Source organism: Gorilla gorilla, chromosome 23 (genome assembly GCF_029281585.2).
Source record: "Gorilla gorilla gorilla isolate KB3781 chromosome 23, NHGRI_mGorGor1-v2.1_pri, whole genome shotgun sequence".
NCBI lineage: Eukaryota > Metazoa > Chordata > Mammalia > Primates > Hominidae > Gorilla > Gorilla gorilla.
This window is the reverse complement of record NC_086018.1, coordinates 25,723,987-25,740,586: the sequence shown is the minus strand read 5'-3', so window position 1 is coordinate 25,740,586 and position 16,600 is coordinate 25,723,987. Positions and strand designations below refer to the sequence as shown.

Sequence of the window (16,600 nt, the reverse complement as noted above, 5' to 3'; positions counted from 1 at the left end):
GCACAGCATCACATAGTGTCAAGAGTGAAGTTTAGAAGTTATTTTTACATTTTCCTACTTCGTGTGACCTGAGTCTCTTGACCTGGCTGAGCCTTAAGGGTTTCTACTGTCAAACGGGGAAAGCGGATTTGGAGGGAATGGAACAGAGCCAAACTGAAGTAGGAGGCAGAACTCAACTCCAGAGGTGGGGCTCAGACACTGGACCAAATTGAAGACTAGCTAAAACAGGGCCAGGATGGAAGCAGCTTTCCACAAGACTCCCCTCACCCACCAGTGTGCCATCTCAGTTTACCATTGCCATGGCAACACCTAGAAGTTATGCCCCTTTCCATGACAACAACCCAACGACTCAGAAGTTACCATCCTTTTCCTAGAAATTTCTGCATAAACTGCTCCTTAATTTGCATGTAATGAGAAGTGGGTATAAATATGACTGCGGGACTGCCTCTGAGCTGCTACTCTGGGCACACTGCCTATGGGGTAGCCCTGCTTTGCAAAGAGCAGTACCTCTGCTGCTGCACACTGACACTTCAATAAAAGCTGCTGTTTAACACCACTGGCTTGTGCTTGAATTCTTTCCTAGCCAAAGCGAAAAACCCTCCCAGGGTAAGCCCAAATTTTGGGGCTCACCTGTTCTGCGTCAAAAGCAGGCCTTTTTGTTTCATCTACACAGAATATACCCCCACCAATCCCACAACCATCCTTTCCTTCCAGGCATCTGTTCTTCCTCTTCTCAATAAGTGCTTCTGCTGGGGGCTGCCAATCATACTATCCCACTCTCTGACTGCCGTGACTGGGCTAAAGATGGTCATGTGACTCTTAGTGGGCCAATCAGAGCTCTTCTCTGGGATTTTTGCCCTTGGGCTGGATGAAGGCAGCCCCTTTTCCTCCATGAAGATGAGTCCTGAGCTGTCTGTGGCTGTGTGCTCCACTCTGTGAAGATAAGGAAAAAAGAAAGTGACCAGTAAAAAGAGAGGCAGATGAAGTCAAAGGCAATGTCTAGATGAGGTTGGCATCCTGGGAGCCTGTCTCACACCTGTCCTTCTCACAGAATTTTTGGTAACAAGAGCTAAGAACAACTCCTGTTTTGCTTAAACTAACTGGATTTGTGTTTCTGTCTCATACAACTAAAACCATATTGATAAATGCAAGCCTTTCCTGGCTTCCAAGGTGCTGTGTGGTTCATTACCCTTGTTGTTCCTCAGAGCTGCTCTTGAGATGGGTATTCCTATTTACAGATGTCAATAATCATAATCATGTCAATTTCACAAGAACTCAATGCTGTGCCAGCTACTGAGCGGAGCTTCTCTTAGAAATTATTATACTGAATCCTACAGTGCCCCTGGAGGTAGTGTTTATTATTTTCTCCATTTTGCAGATACGGGAATAGAGGTGCAGAGGGTCAAGGGGCTTACTCCAGGTCACACAGCTGACAAATGACAGAGCTAGAATTTAAACTCAGGTCCAGTTTTCAACCTCCATGTTACTAGTCTGTGCAGGTGGTATTGATGATGAAGAGCAAAGATTTATTGAGCACCTACAGGGTGGCAATCACTTCAAACATGTTGTCTCTTTTAGTTCTCATGATGGTCCTATGAGGTAGACACTATTTTTATTCCCACTTGGCAGATGAATACATAGAGGCTTAGGGAGGTTGAATGACTTACCAAATACCAAGTGGCTAGAAAATGGCAGAGCCACAATGACTGTGTTATTTCAAAGCTGGTGCATGGAAATTCTACTTTGTAGGCTCTGTGGTGTTAAACTGATTGGAAAAGTCCTCAATTTCTCTTTACCCACTCCTTCTCTTATCTATGCCCCTTTATGATGTGGCTTTGCAGCTCCTTCCATCAAAAGATGGAATCTATTCCCCATGTCTTGACTCTGGATGTCTTAATTAGCCCAGGCTGCCAGAACAAAGTACCATAGACTGGGTGGCTTACATAACAGAAATTTATTTTCTCATAGTTTTGGAGCCTGGAAGTCTGAGATCAGCGTGCCAAGCATGGTTGGATGCTGGTGAGGGATCTCTTCCTAGTTTGCAGACAGCCACCTTCTTACTGTGTCCTCATGTGGTAGAGAGAGGGAGAGATCTCACTGTTAATTTTCTTATAAGGCCACAGTCTGATTGGATTAGGGCCCCTCTCTTATGACTCTGTTTACCGTTAATCACCTCTTAAAGACCTTGTCTCCAGATATAGTCACACTGGGGGTTAGGGCATCATATATGAATTTTGGAGGGAAGCAATTTAGTCCATAGCACTGGACTTGTGTTAGCCAGTAGAGTGTGGCAGAAATGGCATTGTGCTACCAAGTAGGGCCTAAAGGAAATTTTCAGTTTCTATTCCTTCTCAAAACCTTCATCTGCCATGAAAATAAGCCTGGGGTAACGTGATGGAGGATGAGAGCCAAGCTGTCCTAGTTGAGGCCAGCCTTGACCCACCTGGTAGCTGACTGCAGATATAGGATTGAGCCCAGTCATGACCAGAAGAACAGCCATACTGAGCTCAGCCCAACTGCAGATCAGCAAAATTGTGAGCTAAATATGTTTCTTGTTTTAAGCCAGCAAGTTTTGATATAGTTTGTTGCACAGCAAAATCTAATGGATACAGAGACATTCTTGTGAGTGAATCCAACTGGGGTTGTTTCTTTTTTTTATTGAGATGGAGTCTCCCTCTGTCGCCAGGCTGGAGTGCAGTGGCGCGATCTCAGCTCACTGCAATCTCCGCCTCCTGGGTTCAAGCAATTCTCCTGCCTCAGCCTCCCAAGTAGCTGGGATTACAGGTGCCCGCCACCATGCCTGGCTGATTTTTGTATTTTTAGTAGAGATGGGGTTTCACCATGTTGGCCAGGGTGGTCTCAATCTCTTGACTTCATGATCCACTCGCCTTGGCCTCAAAAGTGCTGGGATTACAGGTGTGAGCCACCATGCCCAGCCCAATCGGGGTTGTTTCTAAGAAATTTTGGGGCATGGAGTCAAGCCAAGGGGAAGTGAGAAGGGGTAGGGGCTTAGGTTGGAAAGCTGGAGAATATATTTTTAATGTATCAAGCTGGGAAAAGACATTTAGGAAGAGATAGAAATCGAGACAGTATGAGTCTGTATTGATGAGCTCTGAGCAGATAAGCAGGTTGATTGGGCCCTCAGTCCATGGACACTAGATCTCTGCAGGTGGGCTTCTCTGTGGGTCTCCTGTGACCCACTGTGGACTGGGCTGGATGCTTACAACAGCCAGCTTAGGCCTGGCATCTCCTGTGCATTTCCACTGCAGGGAGGCTTGGGACACAGCAGCAAACGTTCTGGTATCAGACCTCCTGAGCTTGCATCCTGGCTCCCACTTTATTGCCAGCTGCCAATCTTCCTTTCTCAGCCTCAGTTTCATCACCAATAAAATGTAGACAAAAATAGTACCTACTTCCCAAAGTGGGGAGAATTCAAGGAGATTCTCTTTGTCAGTGTTGGCTTTCTTATTGTGGCGGGGGCGGGGGGTGTTGGGGGGTAGCTGGAGTTCTAGCTCTGGGTCCAAGATCTTGTAATTAACCTCTCTGGAATGGGGGTCACCCATGCCAGCTCTCAGGATGACTCACATTTCAGGAGAGGTGCAGTTTCCTCCATGGGTTTGGCCCATGGCAGCGTTCTGCATGAGAGCCTCGCCGTGGCAAGCCAGAGGCTCAGTAAGGACTCCCCAGGCAACAACTTCCTAATGGGCCATTTGTTTTAGATTGCCAGAGATTCCATGATTGAAATCTCAGCATTGGTTGAATAGAAGCAAACCAAACATGCCTAGATTTTTGCTTTTCAAACTTGATGAAAAAAATGTGTGCTCCTCATTCTGCTGCAGAACACACAAAACCAACCTTCAGTTCTGCCCTTTAGATGCTGGATTTCATGTCCTTTGCACAGTCCTAATATATTCCTGTCAGTTAATATTCTAGGCTGGGCATGGTGGCTAACACCTGTAATCTCAGGATTTTGGGACGCCAAGGCATGAGGATCACTTCAAGCCATGAGTTCGAGACTAGCCTGGGCAACATAATGAGACCCACCTCTACTAAAAAAAAATTTTTTTTTTTTGAGATGGAGTATCGCTCTGTCGCCCAGTCTGGAGTGCAGTGGTGCAATCTTGGCTGACTGCAACCTCCATCTTCCGGGTTCAAGCAATTCTCTGCCTCAGCCTCCTGAGTAGCTGGGATTACAGGCACCCATTACCATGCCCGGCTAATTTTTGTATTTTTTTTTTTAGTAGAGACGAGGTTCCACCATCTTGGCCAGGCTGGTTGTGAACTCCTGACCTCATGATCCACCTGCCTCAGCCTTCCAAAGTGCTGGGATTACAGGTGTAAGTCACCGTGCCCGGACTAAAACATTTTTTTAAAAAAATTAGCCGGGCATGGTGGCATGCAGCTGTGGTCCCAGCTACTCAGGAGGCTGAGGTAGGATGACTTGAGGCTAGGAGTTCGAGACCAATCTGGGAAACATAGGGAGACCCCTGCCTCTACTAAAAATATAGGAAAAAAGATTAGCTGGGTATGGTGGTGCACATCTGTGGTCCCAGCTACTTGGGGGGATGCTGAGATGGCTTGAGCCTGGGAGGTTGAGGCTGCAGTGAGCTGTGATTACATCATAGCACTGGGTGACAGCCTGGGTGGTAGAACAAGACCCTGTCTCAAACAGCAAACAAAACAAAAACCACACACAAAACATTCTATCTCGCTATAAAAAGGCTTTTCTCTGGTGCCTATTCTCCCTTTCTCAGCTCTATTTTTGGACCAGGAAGAGGTTAGGCAGCTTGGTAGGCTGATTACAATAACGGTCCCATTTCCCACCCCTCCCTGTGTTCACACCCTTTGCCATGTGACCCTGTAGTGTCCTCCTCTTCTGACTTTGGACTCAGCCATGTGACTTGCTTTGGCCAATGGGATGTTAGCAGCAGGACTCAGAAGTCCTGTTGTGACTGAGCTCGTTTGCTCTTGCCTCCTGCCCTTGCCAAGAGAAGGACATGCCTGGGCTAGTGTGCGGGAGGGTAAGAGGCATGTGGGGGACAGAACCGAGTTACTCAAGTTATTCCAGCTGAGGCCAGCCTAGACCAACCGACAGCCAGCCGAGCCCCGGACATGACAGCAAATGCAGCCATGACTGGCAGAGCCACCTGGCCAAGCATCCTTGATGTGCAAGCAATAAATAAATGCTTAGCATGGGTACCACTGAGGACATGTCATTATTTTGTCATGCAGATGTATCGTGACAGAGAGAACAGATAGGGACAGTGGGAGAGAAAGGGGGGAGAAAATGTCTTCCTTAAGCCATCTCTGTGTCTCCTTTGTTGGATGCCACGATGGAGGACCCTGAGACACCTTCTTGTCCACTCCCTGCATCCACCCTTTCAGCCACGGAGAAGGTGTGACATTGGTTTTCTACAGCTGTGCTTAAGTACCTGTAATTAACAGCAAGGATGACTCCAAAGCCCCATCCTAGCCTGCGCACTGCACTCAGCGTAGAGTTTGCAGGAGTTGAGTAATTGTACTGTTTATTGCACTAAATGGAACATTAATCAAACTGCTTGAAGGCACTCAAGCTGTCCCCAAGGGGTGTGCTCTGCCGAGTGTCTGGATGGAAAGTAGGTACTCGCTGGACCTGTCTAGTGGACGTGGGAGATTCCAGCTCCAGCTTTCCAGGTACCACCCCCATGCCTCCCATGCCTCTCTGTTCTTCCTGTGTTTTGGGCTCCATTTTACAGATATGGGAGTTGAGGCCCAGAGAGGTCAAATCACTTGCTCAAGATCACCCAGCAAGGGAGGGAGAGGGAGAAAATTTGAAGCCAGGTGCACATGTGTACAGAGCCAGGCTAAAAGCAATGCCCTGGCAGGGTCTCCTGGGTCACCAGGTAGCCCTGTGAGCTGTTTTTCTCAGCTTTGCTGAGTCCTGGGAAGAGAGAGAATGAAGGAGGCAGACAACACTGATGCACAGAGATGACTTGTTTAAAGCAGCAGAAAGACTCCTGAGCATGGGGCCTCAGTAAATCTCCATGAAGTGGTCCTGATCAGGTGCAAGGTGTGGAGGAGGGAGTGGCATTGATGGGCACAGCTGCAAGAAGTCTTGGGTGACTCTCCACCTCATTCCTTTGCTTGGGGAGGGGGTATCTCTCCTCCCTATTCCTTGTGACAAGGTGGCTATTTTTAAACCCCTCTTTTCATAGTGTTCATGTCAAAGTCACCACGCAAGGAATACGTCAGGCGTCCTGGGAAGTGACGTTCAGGCAGTCAGAGCTGGGTGGAAGCCCCGGGCTGATGTTGGAGCAGCCAGGCATGCAGCCTGGGTGGGGCTTTGATGAGTCACTCCGCTCTTCCTCTCTGCTCCCCGTCACTCGGAGCTGTCTTGTTGGGAGTTTCCTAGGGACAGAGACAGGAAGTCCAGCCAGAACTGACCATTCACTCAGTCTCCTAACCTGAGGCCCAGTTGCCCTCTCTTCACCTCCACTGAGCACCAAGAGCTGATGGTGCTGCCTGCCCCCTGCCACCAGCCTTAGGATGGTGGAACCCTGGCAGTCCAGCCTCCTTCCCACAATCTATTGTCCACACCTTGGCCAGAGTGCTCCTTCAAAAGAACAAATCCAATAGCGCTCTCCCCTGCTCAAAACCCTTCCATGGTTCCACTCCCATTGCCTTCAAAACAAAGTTCTCCACCCTGCGTTCTCTAATCCTGCCTTCCTGCCAGCCTCATCTCATGCCACTCCCTGCTCATGTGACTCCCTGCCCACTCTCTGCCCTGGCTGCTGTGTACTCCAGGGTTTGGCATGTGGTAGTCCCTCTGTTTAGACCACCTTCCTCCAACTTCCTTTACCTGGCAGAGTGCTGTTGTTGTTGTTTGTTGGTTTGCTTTTTTGAGATGGAGTCTTGCTCTGTCGCCAGGCTGGAGTGCAGTGGCGCGATCTCGGCTCACTGCAACGTCTGCCTCCCGGGTTCAAGTGATTCCCCTGCCTCAGCCTTCCAAGTAGCTGGGACTACAGGCGCACGCCACCATGCTTGTTAATTTTTTGTATTTTAGTAGAGATGCGGTTTCACCACGTTGGCCGGGATGGTCTTGATCTCCTCACCTTGTGATCTCCCTGCCTCAGCCTCCCAAAGTGCTGGGATTACAGGCATGAGCTACCGTGCCTGGCCAGTGCTGTTTGTTTTAAACATCACTTCCAACAAGAACTGGGAGTTGGGATGAGGGTGGCAGGTATGGAGAAGCCACCTGGGTTGCTGGGATTAACTCAGAGGAGGGACAGTGATACCGTTTGGCTCTGTGTCCTCACCCAAATCTCATGTTGATTTGTAATCCCCAGTGTTAGGGGAGGGACTGGTGGGCGGTGATTGGAACATGGGGGCGGATTTTCCCCTTGCTGTTCTCGTGATAGTGAGGGAGTTCTCGTGATAGTGAGGGAGTTCTCGTGAGATCTGGTGTTAAAAAGTGTGTAGCACTTTCCCCTTTGCTCCCTTGCTCTCCTTCTCCCCCTGGTAAAGATGTGCTTGCTTCCCCTTCATCTTCTGCCATGAGCGTAAGTTTCCTGAGGCTTTCCAGCCATGCTTCCTGTACAGCCTGTGGAACTGTGAGTCAATTAAACCTATTTTCTTCATAGATTATGCAGTCTCCGATAGTTCTTTATAGCAGTGTGAGAATGGGCTAACATAGACTGCAATCCAGGAAGCCCATAAAATAAGATGACAGGAGCAGAGTCTAGACCAGGTAGACCAGCCAGACAAGGGAGGGGATTTTTCCTTGTTGCCTGTTGACTTGGAGAACAGCTTACCTTGGGATTTTCAAACTTTTTTGGAAACTTGAGTTCCTGAGAGGATCCTGGAGGCAATGGCAGGGTTCAAGTCCCCACTGACTCTGTTTTGACCTCCTTTCACAAATCTCTCCCAGAAGATTTTATTAGGAGGATATGTTTTGCAGCTAAAAAAAAAAAAGTTTGAAAAACCCTATGTTTTGAAGTCAGGCTGCATATGTTCACAACCCTGCTCAGCCACAAAGCTGTGTGGCTTTGGGTAAATTACTTAACTTCTCTGAATGACTTAAATTCTTAGTTTCCTAATCTGTAAAATGGAAATAATAATTGCACTGACCTTCCAGTTGTTTTGAAGAATGTGGCAGATTGTGTTTTTCAAAGATGGTCATAACCACATCTCTCATTCCTTATGCCCTTGTAGAATCTCACCATTTTCTCATCAAGAAGTTGAGTGGAAGTTCCCTCTCCTTGAACTTGGGTGGGCATTTGAATTGCCTCAATCAGCAGAGTAGCATGGAGGTGATCCTATGACTTCTGAGGCTAGGTCATGACAATGCCATGCACTTGTGCCTGGTTCTCCTAAGTTACTCCTTCCCAGAACCCGGCTGCCATGTTGTGAGGAAGCCCAAGAAGCCCATGGAGAGGAATGGAGACCCCACCCCCATGTCCCCAGTGGATAGCTCCTGCTGAGCTCCCAGCTAACAGCTAAAACCAATTTGCCAGTCATGTGAGTGACCTATATTGAAGGTGGGTTCTCTGCCCCACAGTTAAGTTGTCTCAGCTGATGCCATGTGGAGCTGAGATGAGCTATCCCGTTGCACTCTGCATAAATTACAGATTGTGATTGTTGTTGCTTTAAGGCACCATGTTTTGGGGTGATCTGTAATATAGCAGTAGATTACTGGAACAAGGAATAGGTAAGATAATGCACATGAAGTGCTTAGCACCGGACCAGGTGCATTAGAAGCACTTTTTACACAGCAGAAATTGAGCACAGAGACAGTGATGGTTTGGCCCAAGGTCACACAGCTACTGGACATGTTTTCCCGCTACTGCTTTTGCTTCTTCTCTGCATGGAGGTAGTGAGGATGTGACTGTTGAGTTCTGAGCTGATCCCAGGGCTGGGGGACTAGCTCCTCTCCCCAAGGACTTGCACCCATTGCTGAGAGCAGGGTTTATCAACCAAGTCTGGGTACTTCCAGACAAGCTTGCTGCAAGTCACCTCCTCCCTGCCTCTTCCCTCCCAGGCCCTCAATGGCTGCCCCAGGAAGGTGGGGAAAAGTGGTTTGACTGGGCATTGGCAAGTGAAGGGCCCTGGAGGCGGGGAGGAGGCATCTCCTGGCACCAGCCCCTGCTTCCTGTCTGCTTGCAGCTCCTCTTCCCAAGCGTGAGTGGCTTTGAGGGAGGATCTGGGTGACTCTTTCCTCTAGGCTTTAATAATACTGTTAATTAAGCAGCCAAGAGAAGAACACGGCTGGCGCCAGCGAGGGGACAATGGTCTGAAAAGGGAACAGAGAGACGCATCAACAGCTTCCCATGCAGGGCTTTCAAAAGAGCAGCTGTGGGGAGCAGGCGGGTGGGGGACAGAAGGGACACCACCAGAGCCGATCGCAGAGTGGCTGGGCAGGGAGGCACTGGGATGAGTCCATGCCAGCTGCCCAGCTGTGCTTCTCTCTAGCACCCCCTGCCTGCCCAGCTGGACAAGGGCTTCTCTGGAGCTTCTGGACAGGCTGGATGAAACAGGCAGCCAGAGGGCACCAGCTGGTCCACCCAGACCCCCCATGAGACCTTATTTTGCCTCCATTTCCTCATCTACAAAATAGAAGGGTTGAACTAGTTTGCATTTCTTCTTATGTGCTGATCTCAATAGAAGGTGACTACTTGGAATGTTGACTTGAGAATTTAGAAGCTGAATCAATGCTCCACGGAGAAGCATGCTGGGATTGATTTGTGATGTCTGCCACGAGTATAAGATTGGCCATTTGGGGCATGAATGCTATTCATGGATTGGATCTCCTAAGGTACATTCATTCAACCAATAAGTAGTTAAAAACCACCTACTAAGTGTAGGTCTTCTCACTCTCATCTAGTTTCCTCATTTATACAATGAGTACCTAGGGAGAAGTAGAGTCATCCCTCAGCATCCAGGGGGAATTTGTGCCAGGATACCACATGGATATGAAAATCCACAGATGCTCAAGTCCTTTATATACAAAGGGAGTATTATCTGCATATAACCTACGCATATCCTCCCACATACTTTAAATCATTTCTAAACTAGTTATAATACCAATACAATGTAAATGCTATGTGAAGAGTTGTTATACTGTATTGTTTAGGGAATAATGACAAGGAAAAAAGTCATGTTCAGTACAGGCACAACCATCCATTTTATTTTTTCCAAATATTTTCACTCTGGTTTGTTGAGTCCATGGATGTGGAACCCACATATATGGAGGGCCAAGTGTACTTTCTTTTTCTCTGGGCTGTGATCTTTGGAGACAGAAAAAATAGGAAGAAATCAGGGCCAAGAGAGAAGAGATATCAGGAGTGCTCAGAAGAACGTGTTGGTATTTGCATATCGCCTTAAATCGGGTTGGCAAACCACAACCCCCGGGCTAATAAAGTTTGATTGGAATACGGCCACACTCACATGTTTATGTATGGTCTGTGGGGCAGAGTTGAGTGGTAGGAGGGACAGAGAACTTATGGCTCACAAAGCCTAAAGTAGTTACTATCTGGCTGTTTACAGAGAACCCTTGCCGACCCTGCTGTATACAATTCAAGGCATTTTCCCAGTCATCCTATCACTTGCTTTTCACGCCAACTCTCTGAGTTTAGCAGGGCAGACATTATGAAGTCCCATTTTCAGAAGAGGAAACTGCACCCCAGCCCCAGAAGGCCAGGACTTGAACTTGAGCTTCCTATTTCTTTCCCTGGGCCCCCTTCTCCACGCTGCCTTCCATCTGACTCCAAAAGCTGCCAAGCTTTTTGATTTTGCTTCTGAAATCTCTGGCATCAGTCTCAGCCCCCAGTATCACTCACCTGATTGATGCTAACATCCTCCGGGATTTCTCCTTCTAAGCTATCTGATAGTGGCTAGAGAGGTTTTTCTTAAGCCCAAATCTAAATCAGGCCACTCCCTTGCTCAAAGCCTTCCCATAGCTCCCCCACGCTCCAGCCCAAAGCCTGAGCTCTTTAGCATGATCTGTAAGGTCCCTGCTGCACTTGGAGCCTCCCCTCTTCCCTGTGTATTCTGGAGGCATGTTGCTCCTTTGCTTCTCCCAGGAATTTCTCTCCACCCCTTCACACAGGATTTCTCGTTGCTAAGACCTCATTCTTGAAGGCTCAACTCAGTTCACGAGCCTTCTCTGCTCCCTCCCCATGTTCAGCCAGGTTAGTGTCTCCCCTGCCCATACTGACCTGGCCATTTGGGGCATGAAGGCTATCCATGGATCGGATCTCTGAAGGTCCACTCATTCAACCAATAAGCAGTTAAAAACCACCTACTAAGTGTAGGTCTTTTCTCTCTGATCTAGCTTCCTCATTTATTATTATTCACTAGTGCACAGGCCTAGCATCCAGTAGGCATTCACTAAATGCTCTCACAGTCTTGCTGATGGGAACTTGCCCTCAGCTCTGAAACCCCAGGCCCCACTGTTAGCCTAATGCAGAGGTGCCCAGCCCCCGAAGACCCCCGAGGGCTCTCTATTCCTTCCCTCTCTATGGCTGCCCCAGGGCCTGAATGGCTTGAAGCTGTGAATTTGCTAGGCAAGGACCACGACAGCTCTTGGCCTCATTATTTTTGGCATCTCTCTTATTCCTTAAGCATCTTCTGTGGGGAAGAAGAACAGCTTGATGGGAAAATGCTCTGACAGACATTCTACCATTAACACATTTTTCTCATGCCCTGAACGTGCCCCCACAATCCTTCTGGAAGCATCTATAATGGACAGAAAAAGGGATGGCAGTAAGGCTACAATGTTTCCAGGGGCAGGGGAATGAAAGAAGGCAGGCACTAACACCACCAAGTACCTATTGTGTGCCATATCCTATTCTGCTAATTACAGCTACCATTTGTATAGCCTTTACTTATGTGCCAGCCACACACACACACACACACACACACACACACACACACACAAAGCTCAGGACCGGCTTCAGGCATGGCTGGATCTAGGTGCTCCAACAATGTCTGCAGGGCAGGACCTGGTCCCATTTTCCTCTCACAGGCAAGCTCTTTTTACAGAATCCTGAGTAATTCCAGAACTATATTCTCTTGTCAGAACTAAGACAAGAAAAACATAAAAAAGCTTTTTATTAATAGTTTCAGCACAAGTTCCAGGACTCATTCTCACTGATTGTACTTGGGTCATGTGCATGTTCCTGAGCCAATCACAGGATCAGGAATGGAGCATTTTGATTGGCCAAGCCCAGGTCACGTGCCCTTCCAAGAGCTGGGGACTGGGATAAGTCTCTCTTAAACATCACAGAGAGAGGCCAAGGCAGGAGGATCACTTGAGGTCACGAGTTCCAGACCAGCCTGGCCAACATGGTGAAACCTCGTCTCTACTAAAAAATACAAAAATTAGCCGGGCGTGGTGGCACATGCTTGTAATCCCAGGTATTTGGGAGGCTGAGGCAGGAGAATCACTTGAACTCCCTAGGCAGAGGTTGCAGCGAGCTGAGATTGTGCCACTGCACTCCAGCCTTGGCAACAGAACAAAACTCCATCTCAACAAACAAACAAACAAACAAACACAAACAAACAAAAAAAATCGAAAAACAACTAACATCACAGTCCAAGGGAGGTGGGAGAATGACGGATGATCCCTGAGGGAGAATCAGGGTGCTGGACAGGCAGAAACAATTGTCTATCACAGGGGCCTGCAAATCTCACTTTTATGTTACTAATGAGGACACAGAGTTACAAAAAGGCGAATGGGCTGCCCAGACTCACAAGGCTTATATGTGGCAGAACCTTGATTGGAGCTCAGGACTCCAGGACTGACTTATAAAAGCCCTGGGGAGGCCGGGCACGGTGGCTCCTGCCTGTAATCCCAGCACTTTGGAGGGCTGAAGTGGGAGGGTTGCTTGAAGCTAAGAGTTTGAGACCAGCCTGGGCAACATAGTGAGACCCCATCTCTAAAAAAAACCCCAAAAGCCCTAGGGAGCAATAAACTGTCCTTCTTTTCTCTCCCCCATATTTATTGAGCACTAATTATGTGCCAGGTACTATACTTTGGAGATTACAGTGGTGAATACGACAGATGTGGTCCCTGCATTGATGGAGCTTAAACTTAAAGAAGTCAGTTTCTGGCCTCCCTTGCTCATTGCTCTACCCTCCACCTGGACAGCCCTTTCCACCCCCACCAGTCTCAGTCCCCAGTGACCTGTGTTCCAATCTTCCCTGTCTCTCTAGGTCTAGTTAGGGTGGTGCCATCCCCTCCAAGCCTGCCTTGCTGGTTGCAGCCAGACCTTCCCTTCCTTGCCTGAGTCCTGCAGCCCCTCTCTCCCATTAGGTTGCCCCTGCTTGCCCCTGAGATGTGCAGAAAAGATGGGGAGGCTGCCCCATCCTCTGAGGTTCTTGTTGGGGGAGGGAGAGGCAGGGAAGAAAGAGGATGGGCCAGACTGGGTTCTAGCAGCTGTCACCGCAGGGGCACACCCACATACACATCACACCCACAAACACACATGCACACATGCATACTCACTCATTTGCTCATTTGCAAGCATTTATTGTGTGCCTACTGTGTGCTGGTTACAATGCCAGTATTAGGGACACAGTGGTGAACAAGAGCAGGTCCTGGCCCTACCCAGTCCCCACTCCCCATTCCCCAACAGGGAGCTCACAGAGTAAGCACACAGTGCTTCAAGAGGGAGACATATAGAGTGATGAGAGTGTATACCAGGAAGGGCTTCCTGGAGGAAGTGGCAGCTGAGATATGAACTAGGTAAAGAGCAGAAGGGACAAGCATTCTAGGCTGGGAGGGAACAGCATGTGTGAAGGGTCTTCGGGGAGAGGAAGCATGGGCTCTGACAGGTTGAATGGAGGTCAGTGTGGCAGCAGCCTGAGAGAGACAGGGTGAGTCAGGACTCAGCTGTGGGGAGGAGGGCGATGGGGCCATGGGAGCCATGGAGGGTTTTAAAGAAGGGAAAGGCAGAGGCAGACTTGGGTTTAGAAAGAGACTTCTGGTTGCTGTGCAGAGAAAGGCCTGGGAGTGTGGGTGCAGTTAGAGGGGGCAGCTGTGCCGTCCAGATGGACATGACAGGGGCCAGCAGTAGGGAGACTAGGTCAGGTTAGCAGGTGGCATGATGGGGAGGAGAAGCTGAGAGATTTGAGAGAAATTTTGATGGTAAAGAGGAAGGAGTGCAGATGCCACTGGCATCCGGTGTGGGCAGTGGGATGATACTCTGTACAACCCCTGCCTGGGGCCCCAGATATGGAGAAGGTGCAAGGCGGGGGAAGGTGCCTGTTACACCGTTAATACCTCCTTCAGACCTCCCTCACACCCCCACTCACAACCTCACAGACAACTCAACATAGTCACATGCACAGTCTCACTCACAAATTCATCTTCTCACATTCCCTTACTCACCAGTCCACATAGTCCCTCTATCAGTCAGTGCAGGATGGGTTATGCCATAGTAACAAACATCCCCCAACACAGCGCTGTTCAGCAGTAGAGGTTTCACTCACACCTATGCTATCTTACTCCCCCTGCTCTACCCACTCCCACTTCCCGTCATTCACACCCAGTCCCTGTATCAGTCAGCCTGGGCTGGATTTGGCTGTAGTAACAAGCAGCCCCAAACCTTAGCACCACACAGCAGTAGGGGCTTGTTTCCTGCTCACGCTCTATCCATCATGGCTGGGTGAGGGCTCTCTTTCACCTCATCTTTCCTCCCAGCACATTGATATGCAGCCTCTCTCTTCTTGTGGTTGTGGAAGAGCAAAGGAGACAGTGAACCAGGAAGGGACTCTTGAAACTCCACCTGAAAGTGACACATGGTATTTTCACATTTTATTGGCCTGAGCAAGTCCCGTGGCCATGTTGGATGTCAAGACAGAGTGATCCTTCTGCATGGAGGGGCAAAGACTATCTATGCCTATGAATACTACAGGCCACTAATGCACCCACGTTTCTTCCCATGGGAACCCCTTCACTAAAACACTCACTGGCAGTCACACCTCTGCTAGTCACACACACATTTTCAGCCACATACTGTTTGTTCACTATGCATACCCTTGGTGACACATGTATGTACTTGCACTTAACTCATACCCATCCCTCACTCATGAACACACTTTTTCAGAGCAGCTCTGATCCACACACCCTCTTTGTCACTGCTCCACACACTCACAGGCACACTTTAATTTTGTACACATTCCCACGCTTAACTTGGTTAACACCTACATCTACCCTGCTAGAGACTGAAAGTTTGTGTTGCCCCAAAATTCATATGTTGAAACCTAACCCCCAAGGTATTGGTATTAGGAGGTGGGGACATTGGGCGGTGATTTGGTCATGGGTATGGAGCCCTCATGTCATGTATGGCATCAGTGCTTGTCTTAGTCCTGTTTCTCATGTTATCACAGAATACTGGAAACTGGGTAATTTATAAAGAAAAATTTATTTCTCATGGTTCTGGAGGCTAGGAAGTCCAAGAGCATGGTGCTGGCATCTGTTGAGGACATTTGTGCTGCATCAGAACATGGCAGAAGGCATCACATAGCAAGTGAGTGCATGAGACCAAGAGAGAGTTGGATAGAACTCATCCTTTTATCATTCCCACCATAATTGACCTATTCCTGTGATAATGGCATTAATCCATTCATGAGGACAGAGCCCTCATAACCTAATCACCTCTTAAGGCCCCATCTCTCAATACCCTTACAATGGCAACTAAGCTTCGATGTGAACTTTGGAGGAGACATTCAAACCATAGTAGCGCTGTTATAAAAGAGGTCCCAGGCCAGGTGTGGTGGCTTATACCTGTAATCCAAACACTTCCGGAGGCCAATGTGGGAGGATTGCTTGAGCTCAAGAGCTTGAGACCAGCCTGGGCAACATAGTGTGACTGCGTCTCTACTAAAAAAAAAAAAAAAAGTTAGCTGGATGTAGTGGCACACGCTTGTAGTCCCGGCTACATGGGATTCCATGGGAGGATTGCTTGAGCCTAGGAGCTGGAGGGTGCAGTGAGCCGTGATTTTACCGCTACACTCCAGCCTGGGTGACAGAGCAAGACCCTGTCTCAAAACAATAATCCTAAAAAAAGAGGCTCTAGCCCAGGTGCAGTGGCTCATGCCTGTAATCCCAGCACTTTGGGAGGCTGAGACAGGTGGATTACTTGAGGCCAGGAGTTTGAGACTAACCAGGCCAAAAGGGTGAAACCCCGTGTCCACTAAAAATACAAAAAATTAGCCAGTGTGGTGGCACATGCCTGTAATCCCAGCTCCCTGGGAGGCTGAGGCACAAGAGTTGCTTGAATCCGGGAGGTGGAGGTTGCAGTGAGCTGAGATCACACCACTGCACTCTAGCCTGGGCAACAGAGCGAGACTTTGTCGCAAAAAAAAAAATAAATAAAAAAAAATAAATAAAAGGCCCTTGAGAGCTTCTTCACCCTTGCCACCATGTGAAGACACTTTGAGAAGGAGGGGCCATCTCTGAACCAGGAAGCCAGCCCCCACCAAACATGGAATCTACCAGAGCTTTGGTCTTGGACTTCCCAGCCTCTAGCACCTTGAGAAGTAAGTTTCTGTTATTTGCAAGCCATCCAGTCTACAGTATTTTGTTATAGCAGATTGATTGGACTCAAATATGTCCACA

At 48.5% G+C, this 16,600-nt stretch overlaps 1 long non-coding RNA gene across 1 annotated transcript in view; it reads left to right on the top strand.

Moving 5' to 3' along the window:
* Positions 1-9,700: 9,700 nt before the first annotated feature.
* The window catches only part of LOC134758174 (uncharacterized), a 39,241-nt gene continuing 32,341 nt past the window's right edge, over positions 9,701-16,600 (top strand). Inside the window, exon 1 of the long non-coding RNA XR_010133126.1 lies at positions 9,701-9,790. This is a non-coding gene — a long non-coding RNA (uncharacterized lncRNA). The remainder of the gene's footprint in view (positions 9,791-16,600) is intronic.